Here is a 12,601-nt window from a genome sequence, read left to right on the forward strand (position 1 = left end):
TACATTTTTGGGGGGGATTTGGTGACATTTCTGCTTTAGTTTTTTGACTGATTGACATGTTATCATGCTTTTGTTTTGAGCTAAAATGAGTATATCATAAGTAGTTGATTTGTGATTGGTTGCTGTTTTATTAGGCGGTGATTTTAGTTGGTAAGATTTGGGAGTTTTCTTGTTTTAATGTAAATTAATGTTAATAATTTTGGGTTTTTTTCAAATGGGGGATGATCATTTGTACATTTTTGGGGGGGCAGGACTGTACTTTTTTTAGGGGTGTCTCGTCCCGAAACTTCAAAATTTTTATTTTTTTTAGTATCAGAGTGATTTATCGGCTTCAGTTCAATTGAGTTTTTTTATCTGAATTTTTAAAAATGTATTGTTTTTTTTAGTATTGAAAATGATATTTAATAGAATTTTTGGGGAATAAAATAATGTGTAATTTGTCCACAATATCAATCAATTGATTTTCTCCTAAAAAAACAATTGTTATTTAATCGACTCAGAAAATAATTATTTTTAGTGATTTATCGCTTAAATTCAATTGAGTTTTTGTATCTATGAATTTTTAAAAAATAATTGTTTTTATTTAGTCTTAAAAATTATATTTAATAGTATTTTTTGGGCAATAAAACATTTAGTATTTTGTCCACAATATCAATCAATAAAATAACTAGTGATTAATCTCCTTAAAAAATAATTATTTTTAGCTATATTTTAATCACCAAAATAAAAATTAAATATGCCATTTTTTTCTAACATCCCAGACCATTACACCCTATTAATCCCCACCCCCTGATTGGTCGGCGACCAATCCAAGATGGACAAACCCTACCCCAACTTCAAAAACAAACAAAAAACTCTTATAAAAACCCATACTTTTCCAGTTTTTTTTAGCATGGCTATCAATGCCAGAGTTTCATGTTGAAAGCAGACTTGCAGCGCCACCTAGAGGCAGCAGGTAGAACAAAAAATAAGACACTTCCACGCCGGGTTGACTGTTTGTTTGTTGTGGCGGAACCAAGCAACCTCCCGGGGGTCTCGCCACACAATGAGGGGGCGACTATATTAAACACCAAACACAAATGTGTGTGTGTATTCGGGTGCGCAAAAAAGTGTGTATTTGTGTGTTTTTGTGTGGAAATCCCAAGGGTTTTTCTTTTCATTTAGCCACTGCCATCGTTTTATCTGCTTTCAATTTATTTGATATTCACACTATTGTTGTTGCCATGATAAACATACAAATTGATGCTTTGGATTTTTATGGATTTAGCGACAAAAGTTATGTTCAAATTGGCAAAATACTTCAAGTGATAATTGTTTATGAAGGGGATTATTTTTTGGAGTAGTAGAGTTGTATTTATTTGAATAGTAGATGCTTAATATTAGAAGATTAAACATTTTTGTCTTTGATTTTTAGGTGAATTGAGGGTTTTTTTTTTAGGTGATGTTGTTTTTGAGGAAGATGATGTCATCATAAGTGGACGGCAGTTCAAGATTTTAATATTGTAGTCTTTGATAACTAAAAGTTTGGTGTACACATGTCAGTGGAGGTTAAGTGAAATTTTAAATGGCTGCTATTGGTGGATATGGACGTCCAATCAGCTTGATTGGAATGTGGCATTTAAATGTGGACATGTTTTATAGTGTACAGTTTTGCATTGGAAATTGAGATCTGGTTTTATGTTTTGAACTTTTTATTCGTTTTAACGTGTGTTTTTCTGTTATACATATAATATAATATTTTAAGATCAGGTTTCACATAATCATGTGATTTTTTTTGACGTTTTCATCTAAAATTTCACATTATAGCTTGTTATGGAATACAATAACTTGCATGTTTTTATGTCAGGTTTGCATTGTTGTGATTATTTTGATATTTTTAAATAAGGCTTCGTGTTTTTATAGACTTTGGATAATTTAACTAAAAAGTTTTAGGTTAAAATTGTCATACATATATTTTAACATTGTTTTTGCTTGAAATACTTTTTATTTTTACAATGAAAAGTTTCATTAAACTGTGTTAATTTAGACCTTTTTATGTCAATTTCCAAACATATTTTAACTAAAATGGGATATTTTTACAGAAATTTCAGTTAACTTAAACAATTCTGAATATTTTGACAGAAATTTCAGTTAACTTAAACAATTCTACTAAATATTTTGACAGAAATTTCAGTTAACTTAAACATTTCTACTGTCATATTTTGACAGAAATTTCAGTTACCTCTATCAATTCTACTAAATATTTTGACAAACATTTCAGTTAACTTAAACAATTCTACTGTGATATTTTGACAGAAATTTCAGTTAAATTTAACAATTCTACTGTGATATTTTGACAGAAATTTCAGTTAACTTAAACAATTCTTACTAAATATTTTGACAGAAATTTCAGTTAACTTAAAAAATTCTACTAAATATTTTGACAAACATTTCAGTTAACTTAAACAATTCTACTGTGATATTTTGACAGAAATTTCAGTTAACTTAAACAATTCTACAAAATATTTTGACAGAAATTTCAGTTACCTTAAACAATTCTACTAAATATTTTGACAAACATTTCAGTTAACTTAAACAATTCTACTGTGATATTTTGACAGAAATTTCCGTTAACTTAAACAATTCTACTTAATATTTTGACAGAAATTTCAGTTAACTTAAACAATTCTGCTAAATATTTTGAAAGAAATTTCAGTTAATTTACCTTTTTTTTATTTTTTAACTAATGTGTGAACGTTACATGGATATTCTTTAAAAAAATCCCATTTTCTTCACATTTCTCATTGATCATTTTCACATTTTACCACCATTTAAGATAATTTCAGTCAAAAAAGATTGGACACCTATTTCCATCAACAATAACAAATCCACTAACGAGCTTCACCTGTACACTGAATTAAAAATAAAACAAATATAAAGTAAGTTTGTACATTTTTTTTGCACAGATGGACCGCCACTATAGACAAAAACAAACAGCCAAAAAGACACCAATACCTTTTATTTTTTTTTTTTTTTAATAACAAACAACTTTTATAAAAGTTTAAAATGAAACATTTAAAAAAAATACCCAAACAAACAGATGTGACATGTTCACCTGAGCGTGTTAAATGTATTTAAAAAAAAAACAACAACTATTTTATCGTTATTTTTGTCTCTTTTTCGGTCATCCAGGCACGTAAAGAGAAGAAGAAGAAACACGTCTGGAAATAATTAGCCAACGACAACGAGGCGGCGTCTGACGGCATATGGCGAGGTCGCTCGGAGAAGACGGGGCTTGTCAATCAGCACGCCGTGGACGTATGGAAATCCGCCACGCCATTGGTGGAGGCTCGGCAAGGTAAGGAGCTGTCACACTTTATACAAAAAAACATCCTCAACATCCTAAAACGTTTATACAAGTCGCAAAAAAACTAAATAATTGTCAGTTTTTTTCTGGGAGAGGAATACGTTCGCTAAAAGGGTCAAATTGGTGTCGATTGGTCGCTGGTTTGGTTCGTCAGGCACTTGTGACTCTGATTTTTAGTCATTTTTGGGACTTAAAAGTTGTTTGTTCTTGTGTGGGTTTTCTACGGGTATTCTGATTTTTCTCCCATTTGACAGATTTTGTCGATTGGTCGCCGGTTTGGTTCGTCTGGCACTTGTGATTCTGATTTTTAGTCATTTTTGGGACTTAAAAGTTGTTTTTTCTTGTGTGGGTTTTCTCTGGTTATTCCGATTTCCTCCCACATCCCAAAAATATTCATGCTAGGCTAAGCTGTCAAAAATGGACAGATTGGTGTCGATTGGTCGCCGGTTTGGTTCGTCAGGCACTTGTGATTCTGATTTTTAGTCATTTTTGGGACTTAAAAGTTGTTTGTTGTTGTGTGGGTTTTCTCCGGGTATTCTGATTTTCTCCCACATCCCAAAAATATTCATGCTAGGCTAGGCTGTCAAAAAGGGACAGATTGGTCGCCGGTTTGGATCGTCAGGCGCTTGTGAATTTCATTTAATATAATTTTTGGGACTTAAACGTTGTTTGTTCTTGTGTGGGTTTTCTACGGGTATTCTGATTTTCTCCCATTTGACAGATTGTTGTCGATTGGTCGCCGGTTTGGTTTGTCAGGCGCTTGTGATTTTCATTTAGAGTCATTTTTGGGACTTAAAAGTTGTTTGTCCGTGTGTGGGTTTTCTCTGGGTATGCCGATTTCTTCCCACATCCCAAAAATATTCATGCTAGGCTAGGCTGTCAAAAAGGGACGGATTGGTCGCCGGTTTGGATCGTCAGGCACTTGTGATTCTGATTTTTAGTCATTTTTGGGACTTAAAAGTTGTTTGTTCTTGTGTGGGTTTTCTCTGGGTATTCCGATTTCCTCCCACATCCCAAAAATATTCATGCTAGGCTAGGCTGTCAAAAAGGGACAGATTGGTCGCCGGTTTGGATCGTCAGGTGCTTGTGAATTTCATCTAATGTAATTTTTGGGACTTAAAAGTTGTTTGTTCTTGTGTGGGTTTTCTACGGGTATTCTGATTTTCTCCCATTTGACAGATTGTTGTCGATTGGTCGCCGGTTTGGTTTGTCAGGCGCTTGTGATTTTCATTTAGAGTCATTTTTGGGACTTAAAAGTTGTTTGTCCGTGTGTGGGTTTTCTCTGGGTTTTCTGATTTCTTCCCACATCCCAAAAATATTCATGCTAGGCTAGGCTGTCAAAAAGGGACAGATTGGTCGCCGGTTTGGATTGTCAGGCACTTGTGATTCTGATTTTTAGTCATTTTTGGGACTTCAAAGTTGTTTGTTCTTGTGTGGGTTTTCTCTGGGTTTTCTGATTTCCTCCCACATCCCAAAAATATTCATGCTAAGATATGCTGTCAAAAAGGGACAGATTGGTATCGATTGGTCGCTGGTTTGGTTCGTCAGGCAATTGGGATTTTTATTTACTGTAATTTGGGGGTTTAAAAGTTGTTTGTTGTGGCGTGGGTTTTCTCTGGGTATTCCGGCTCCCTCCCACGTCACTGATTTAGGGTGTCCTTCACCTAGTGCCTGTAGCTAGCTGGAATGGGCTTCAGCACCCCCTTGCAAACTCTTTTGAGGATGAAGGAATGAAGGAAAGGCGCATTTTTGGGAAGGGTCAGTTTTTCATAAAACCTATGTCATGTAACAATAGTAAAATGGGGAACAAAAACTAATAAATACAATATTTTCATTAAAACTGCAATGTGTGGGGGGTGTTTGTGTGTGTTTGTTTGTGTGTATGATTGTGTGTGTTTATTTGTCTGATTGTGTGTTTTGTTGTTTGTGATTGTGTATTTGTTTGTTTGTGTGTGGAGGTGTTTGTTTGTTTCTGGGTATGATTGTGTGTGATTGTTTGTCTGGTTGTGTTTTTTGTGATTGTGTGTGATTGTGTGTTTATTTGTTTGTTTGATTGTGTTTGTTTGTTTGATTGTGTTTGTTTGTTTGATTGTGTTTGTGAGATTGTTTGTGTTTGATTTTGTGATTGTGTATGATTGTTTTTTGTTTGTGTTTGTTTGTGTGTCTGTTTATTTGTGTGTTTTTGTGTTTGTGTGTGTGTGTCGGTTTATTTGTGTGTTTTTGTGTTTATTTGTGTGTTTTTGTGTGTTTGTTTGTATGTGTCTGTTTATTGTTCTATTTTGTGTGTGTATTATGTGGGCATTTGTGTACATGTGCGGGTGTGATCGTTTATCTTCAACCTACACAAAATACTTAATATAAAAATTAGCTCTCAGCTATAATCTCTCATATTTACCTAAATATATTCATTAAAATATGCTGTCTAATACATGTAAATCAGACTCAATTCAGTATCGATCATTATATATTTTTTTGCATCACCGAATTATTCCAAACCAACGAAACTTCAAACATCCCCCACCAAGTATTAAAAAATAGAAAACTTATCTTCTCATCCAAAACTTTCTTTTAGCCCAAATTCCCCATTTAAATAAAAAACTTTAAAAAAACACAACCAAACCCGAACTCCATCTCTCCTTTCCCCCCACTTTTTTATCCCGTTTTCCTTACGACGACCACATTTAAATATGAAATAGACGCAAATTTGCTTCGGCGACAGCGCGGAACAAAGGCGACGTTTTGGAGACGAAGAAAAAACGACAAAAAAAGCAAAAAAAAACGTGTGTAAAGCAGCTCTTTGTCGCTGTTTGCCACGCCGCCGCCTTTGTTTGCACACAATGGGATGAAATATTTTCCAGCCGTAATTACCTGGCGGCCATCCGACGTCTCCGCCGCCGCCACGACTGGCGGAAGCCACCGTCCGTGTCTTCGCCGTCCAAGACGGAGTCACCGCTCGTCGCCAAGTCCACCGCGGGCGAACGGGTCGTCTTTTTAGAACTCGTCCTGCTTGGTTGGCGCCGTCCAAATCCTGTTCGTTTGTTGTCAACTATTGTGGACGCTCAGTTTTTTTTTCTCGCCTTGTTAGCCGTGTCACATTATAGAGTCAGCCTCTTAAAAGTTTGTATTTTTTTTGAGAAAAAGTTTCCCCTTTCTAAAGTTGTTACATTATAGGTGAGAAAGTGGCGGCGTGGGGGCCAAATCTGGCCCGCCGTATCATTTTGTGTGGTCCGGGAAAGTAAATGATGAGTGGTGACTTTCTGTTATAGGATCAAATTAAAATGAAGAGTATAGATATATGTTAAATTTCCTGATTTTCCCCCTTTTAAATCAATAATTGTCATTTTTTTAAATCATTTTTTTCAGTTTTTAGTTCAAAAACTTAATAAAAATATATAAATATAGTAATAGTAGGCATTAGAGGTGTGGCTTTACGATACGATTTGCTATCCAAGATGACTCAAAAATAAAATTGATGTAGAGCACTGGTGTCAAAGTGGCGGCCCGTGGGCCAAATCTGGTCCGCCGCATCATTTTGTGTGGCCCGAGAAAATAAATCATGCGTTTTGACTTTGTTTTAGGATGAAATTAAAATGAAGAGTATAGATGTATGTTAAATTTACTGAATTTACCACTTTTAAATCAATAATTGTCATTTTTTAATCATTTTTTCTGTTTTTAGTTCAAAAATCATTTTGTCAAATCTAAAAATATATAAAAATAGTAATAGTAGGCATTAGGGGCGTGCTCTCACGATACAATTTGCTATCCAAGATGACACAGAAATAAAATTGATGTAGAGCACGGGTGTCAAAGTGGCGGCCCGTGGGCCAAATCTGGTCCGCCGCATCATTTTGTGTGGCCCGAGAAAATAAATAGAGTGTTGACTTTCTGTTTTAGGATCAAATAAAAATGAAGAGTATAGATGTATATTAAATATCCTGATTTTCCCCCTTTTAAATCAATAATTGTCATTTTTAATATTTCTTTCTGTTTTTCTTAGTTCAAAAACTTAGTCAAATCTAAAAATATATAAAAATAGTAATAGCAGGCATTACGGGCGTGGCCTGTTTTTGAAAAGTCCACGCCCTTAATGCCTACTATTAATATTTTTATATATTTTTAGTTTTTTACCAAGTTTTTGAACTAAAAACAGAAAAAAATATTTTAAAAAAATGACAATTATTGATTTACAAGGAGGAAAACCAGGAAATTTAATTTGAAACAGCCATGCTAGGCTAATTGTAAGTCTCCTTAGCTCAGAGTGTCTCTGTTCATTTGAGGACATTTTTGGGTCAAAATCAACTGGAACCGACTCGTTAATTCCCCAAAAATTAACATAACAAAGCCCCCCAAAACTTTTTCGGAACACTCTAACAAAACAATTCTTCTCTTGAATCGACTGCCAGTCGTTTTAACTCAAAATTAAAATGTTAAATTGCGCCAAAACACAATTAAACGTGACACGTTGGTGTCCAAATGTCATTTACAGCACTTTTTTAAACGTTAAAGTGACCTTCAATCGTCAGAAAAATAGCTGTTTGTTTTGAATTCTCCATTTTTTTTTATTTTCTTTGACAATAAAAACTATGGTGGATTTACACCGGGCGATAAAGTGGGGCGTCTCATAACATGCTCCAATAATCCACCTGCTCTAATTACAATCATAAAATGTCAGCGTCAAGCCGTAATGCAACCCTGATTCATGTCCGCAACAACTCAACTTTTCCATTTTTTTTCAGTTTTATTCATTTATTTCTTTTTAATGGTTTCACTGTGAGTGACGACAAAAAAGTGCCAAACTTCTCGTCAAATCTGGGAAGTCTGGCATGTGAGAATTTTACGGAATCTGGATTACAGTCAGAATACAGTCATACCTCTACTTACAAATACTTCTAGGTACGAGATTGTGTCATAATTCTACTTACGAAATGTTCAGGTTACACATTTTTTATGCAAATGAGCAACTCAAGATGCAAAAAAAATCCAAGTTACAAAATCCCCCAAAAAGTTAATGTATTTAACAATGACAACAACAAAAATGTCTGCCACAATTAACGTCGGATAAAGATCGGGGTGTAAAAAATGCCGGTTAAAGCAACAAGTAGAAGATAAAAATCCCAAAATGCAATATTAGCATATCAGAAGCTAACAGCGTGCTGATAAAATCAGCGTCTTGAAGATCAAAGTGGATGACATCATGTCACAGATTTTAGTCTCACACCAGAACCAAAACCAATTGAGAATGCTATTCTGAAAAAAAAAACACGCAAAAAAATCAAAAGCATTACCTTATTTTTCAGACTTTCTGATCCTCTCTACATCAAGGTTGTCAAACTCGCGGTTCGCGGGGGCGCTTAAACGTCAACTTGATTTCATGTGGGCCGGACCATGTTAGATATAATATTTCGATTTTTTTTATTTATAAATGGATTAAAAGCCCTGAATATTCTGTTTTTTATAGATCTAAAACAATGTTTATTATAGCTTTTTTTAAATATATTTTTAGATTTTACAAAATGATTTTTGAACTAAAAACTGAAAAAAATGGATTAAAAAATGACAATGATTGATTTAAAAGGGGGAAAATCATGAATTTTAATATACATCTATACTCTTCATTTTAATTTGATCCTAAAACAGAAAGTTGACTTTCCCGGGCCACACAAAATGATGCGGCGGGCCAGATTTGGCCCCCGGGCCACCACTTTGACACCCGTGCCCAACATCAATTTTATTTCTGTGTCATCTTGGATAGCATAGCATATCGTATCGTAAGGCCACACCCCTAATGCCTACTATTACTATTTTTTATATATTTTTAGATTTTACAAAATAATTTTTGAACTAAAAACACAGAAAAAATGGATTAAAAAATGACAATTATTAATTTAAAAGGGGGAAAATCAGGAAATTTAATATACATCTATACTCTCCATTTTAATTTGATCCTAAAACAGAAAATCGCCACTCATCATTTACTTTCCGGGCCACAGAAAATGATGCGCCGGGCCAGATTTGGCCCCCAGGCCGCCACTTTCACACACATGCTCTAAGTCAATGAGAAACTAAGTCAAACTATCTTACTAACTTTCAACTAGCATAGTTTCATTATTTTTTTTTCAGTGAATGGACGCAGCCTTCCCCATTCAAACAGATTGGACGTCTCCTAAAAGTGCTATCTAAAAAAAATATCTATTTTTACAAAAAAACACAAGGTGTGGTGATTCAGCGGCTCATCAGAATTAATTGGATAGCGCGGGTGTAACGTTAGCAGCTGTATACCCCCCCCCCCCCCCCCCAAATAAATAGTGGCGAGGCGAAAACTTGGGGCGGAGACGCCGCCGCCTCGTAAATCGCGGCGTAATGACACGCTTAGCCATAAATGACTAAACAAGGGCCCATTAAAGCACGCGTGACTTCTTCCCGATGCCTGCACGGCAGATGCTAATCATTTCCACCGAAACACACCGTTGCCGACGGGGAAATGTCAAAAAAGGGTCAACCCGATGAAAAAGACAGACGGGCAACTGGGAGACCAATTACTAACCCGGGAAAGTCAATCATGAGTGGCGACTTTCTGTTTTAGGATCAAATTCAAATGAAGAGTATAGATGTATATTACATTTCCTGATTTTCCCACTTTTAAATCAATAATTGTCATTTTTTTAATCATTTTTTACTGTTTTTAGTTCAAAAATCATTTTGGAAAATCTAAAAATATATAAAAATAGTAATAGTAGGCATTAGGGGCGTGGCCTTGCGATACTATATGCTATCCAAGATGACACACAAATAAAATTCATGTAGAGCATGGGTGTTAAAGTGGCGGCCCGGGGGCCAAATCTGGCCCAACGATGAATTTTGTGCGGTCCGGGAAAGTAAATGTTGAGTTCAAAATTTCTGTTTTAGGATCAAATAAAAATGAAGAGTATAGATGTATATTAAATTTCCTGATTTTCCCACCCTTTTAAATCAATAATTGTCATTTTTTAATCATGTTTTACTGTTTTTAGTTCAAAAATTATTTTATAAAATCTAAAAACATATTCAAAAAAAGCTAAAATAAACATTGTTTTAGATCTATTAAAAAACTGAATATTCAGGGATTTTAATCCAGTTCTTTAAATCCATTTATATTAAAAAAAAATCAAAATATTCTATCTAAAATGGTTTGGCCCACATAAAATCGAGTCTGACAACCCCATTAAGGGTTATTTCTGGGTCACTTTAAGTCAATTTTGGGGATTTACAGGTTGCTTCCTCTTGATTTTGGCCTACTGAAAAGAGAGACATATCAATTATTATTTTTTTTGTATTTTAGTTTTTAATATAAAAACAGTTGCAATTTTTGGCAAAGTTTGTCATTAACATGACTAGGAAACCTTTCAGTTTCCATTTACCGTATTTTCACGACTATAAGGCGCACACAAAAGTCTTAAATTTTCTCCAAAAGACAGTGCGCCTTATAATACAGTGCGCCTTATAATACAGTGCACCTTATAATACAGTGCGCCTTATAATACAGTGCGCCTTATAATACAGTGCACTTTATAATACAGTGCGCCTTATAATACAGTGCGCCTTCTAATACAGTGCGCCTTATAATACAGTGCGCCTTATAATACAGTGCGCCTTATAATACAGTGCGCCTTCTAATACAGTGTGCCTTATAATACAGTGCGCCTTTTAATACAGTGCGCCTTATAATACAGTGCGCCTTATAATACAGTGCGCTTTATAATCCAGTGCGCCTTATAATACAGTGCGCCTTATAATACAGTGTGCCTTATAATACAGTGCGCCTTTTAATACAGTGCGCCTTATAATACAGTGCGCCTTATAATACAGTGCACTTTATAATACAGTGCGCCTTATAATACAGTGCGCCTTATAATACAGTGCGCCTTATAATACAGTGCGCCTTATAATACAGTGCGCCTTATAATACAGTGCGCCTTATAATACAGTGCGCCTTCTAATACAGTGTGCCTTATAATACAGTGCACCTTTTAATACAGTGCGCCTTATAATACAGTGCGCCTTATAATACAGTGCGCTTTATAATCCAGTGCGCCTTATAATACAGTGCGCCTTATAATACAGTGTGCCTTATAATACAGTGCGCCTTTTAATACAGTGCGCCTTATAATACAGTGCGCCTTATATATGGAAAAAATGTCATTCATTGAGGGTGCACCTTATAGTTGTGAAAATACGGTAGTTTAAAATCCCGTGTTTTTCTACAACATTATTCCAATCATAAAAATAAATCCAACTTCAAAACATCTCAAAAACAACACGATGAAGCCCGATCTTAAATGTTTGTCTATTGACACTCGACGAGCGGTCGTAAGCCCTTTTTTTTTTTTAAAGTAGACTCCCGGATTTCCGAGCCCTTCTAAAACACTCGTTTTTTGCTTTGAAGCTGATTAATAAAACATGTGTGTTTTGGCCCAGGAGCGACAACACGGCTCACTTCAAGTCCTCCTCCGCCACCGCCGTTGCTCGGAAGTCATAAAAAAACACGACCGCCCACTCCAGCGCCAAAGTGCAAGTCACGTGACCCCCGTGTCGCTGGCGCCTTGGTGAAGTGGAAAGGCCCGACGTGCTCGAATTATTCAATCAACTAATGACACCGTCGGTCACGGTTAGCCGCGACACGCTCTTGTTGGCAGATGGTGGATTCGGGTTGTCATAGAACAGGGGTGTCAGACTCGGGTTGGTTGGTGGGTTGTTTTAACGTCAACTTGATTTTATGTGGGTTGGACCATTTTTGATAGAATATTTAGATTTTTTTTTATAAATGGATTAAAAGAAGTGGATTAAAAGCCCTGAATACTCAGTTTTTGTAGATCTAAAACAATGTTTATTTTAGCTTTTTTTGAATATAATTTTAGATTTTACAAAATGATTTTTGAACTAAAAATACAGAAAAATGGATTAAAAAATGACATATCTTGATTAAAAAAGGTTATAAATGGATTAAAAGAACTGGATTAAAAGTCCTGAATATTCAGGTTTTTATAGATCTAAAACAATGTTCATTTTAGATTTTTTTAAATATATTTTTATATTTTACAAAATGATTTTTGACCTAAAAACACAGAAAAATGGATTAAAAAATGACAATTCTTGATTAAAAATGGTTATAAATGGATTAAAAGAACTGGATTAAAAGCCCTGAATATTCAGTTTTTTATAGATCAAAAACAATGTTTATTTTAGTTTTTTTTATATATATTTTTAGATTTTACA

At 34.8% G+C, this 12,601-nt stretch overlaps 1 long non-coding RNA gene across 2 annotated transcripts in view; it reads left to right on the top strand.

Annotated features, from left to right (window-relative positions):
- Positions 1-12,601, top strand: part of LOC144199146 (uncharacterized) — a 63,999-nt gene that overhangs the window by 35,867 nt on the left and 15,531 nt on the right. For both annotated transcript variants that reach the window (XR_013326858.1, XR_013326857.1), the window contains exon 2: positions 3,172-3,337. This is a non-coding gene — a long non-coding RNA (uncharacterized LOC144199146). The remainder of the gene's footprint in view (positions 1-3,171; positions 3,338-12,601) is intronic.

Source organism: Stigmatopora nigra, chromosome 7, assembly GCF_051989575.1.
Source record: "Stigmatopora nigra isolate UIUO_SnigA chromosome 7, RoL_Snig_1.1, whole genome shotgun sequence".
NCBI lineage: Eukaryota > Metazoa > Chordata > Actinopteri > Syngnathiformes > Syngnathidae > Stigmatopora > Stigmatopora nigra.